Raw genomic sequence first — 1,240 nt, forward strand, 5'->3', positions numbered from 1 at the left:
CCCGCTCTGCTCGCAGGGTGGTCTCGGCTGTCGCGCAGGCCGTGCTGCTCCGCGCGGGAGCTGCTTGTTTACAGCCCGGCTCTTCAGTCACAAACCATTAAGGAAGAGAAACAGCTACATAGACACTCCCGGAGAAATGGATTCATGTGTAAATCAGCTGCTTTTAAAATTTCACTGAGCATGAAAGTTCACCTTTAAAATCTACATAAACCACAGCTGTTCCCAGGGCATCTGAGGCGTAATCCTGTGCCGGAGAGGAAACATCTACATGTTTAACACAAGTACAGGATTGTCAGAAAGCCGAGCCTGCATCCACACCTTTAAACCCCTTCTTGCACCGGGGGTGGTCAGGAGCCAGCGCCGGCTGCAGCACCCAGCACCCAGCACCAGCAGCCTTGCGCCGCGGCCTCTGGAGCCACTGCTCCGCTGTGCCGATGCTGGCCGGGAGAGCAGGCCAGCCGGCCACGTGCCACACGAACACATGGGGAGACTGCACCGTGATCTGGAAGATGGTCAGAAAAGGCTGCACAGTTTGGCTTTCTGGGAGACACAAACAGGATCCTTGTCTCCGCCAGGCTGCTGGCACCGCTGGCAGACGCAGCCCAGCCACTCGTGAGCGCTCCTCTGTTCAGCGAGGCCTTGCCAGGAATTCCCAAGAAACGCGACCCTGGAAACGCACGGCGCTTTCTCAGGCCTCAGGATGAGTTTTGGCTGTGTTTTGGCTGGAGAGCCAGCTCTGTTCTTAGTTCACCCTAGCAAGCACTGCTGATTTATAAAATCAAACAATAACTTTCAGGACAGTCTACTCACACCATAAACATCTGAAAGAAAATGCATCTCTTCTCCATGCAAAACCACTGACGAGTTCATGAACTGTACTGTGCAATAAATCAGTTTTGCTTGTGCGGGAGAGCTGAGGTTTTTTAGGTTCCTAATAGGCACTCTGACAATGTGATTGCTCCATATTTCTTTGTAGCTGTCACCTTTGCAGGCCTGTCAATGCTCCTAATCTTTTTTCATTGCGATGTCAACTTTTGGTAAGTGAAGAGGTGGGAGGTGGGATGGGATGGGATGGGATGGGATGGGATGGGATGGGATGGGATGGGATGGGATGGGATGGGATGGGATGGGATGGGATGGGATGGGATGGGATGGGATGGGATGGGATGGGATGGGATGGGATGGGATGGGATGGGATGGGATGGGATGGGATGGGATGGGATGGGATGGGATGGGATGG

This window comes from Pygoscelis adeliae, unplaced genomic scaffold (genome assembly GCF_000699105.1).
Source record: "Pygoscelis adeliae isolate BGI_AS28 unplaced genomic scaffold, ASM69910v1 Scaffold150, whole genome shotgun sequence".
Lineage (NCBI taxonomy): Eukaryota > Metazoa > Chordata > Aves > Sphenisciformes > Spheniscidae > Pygoscelis > Pygoscelis adeliae.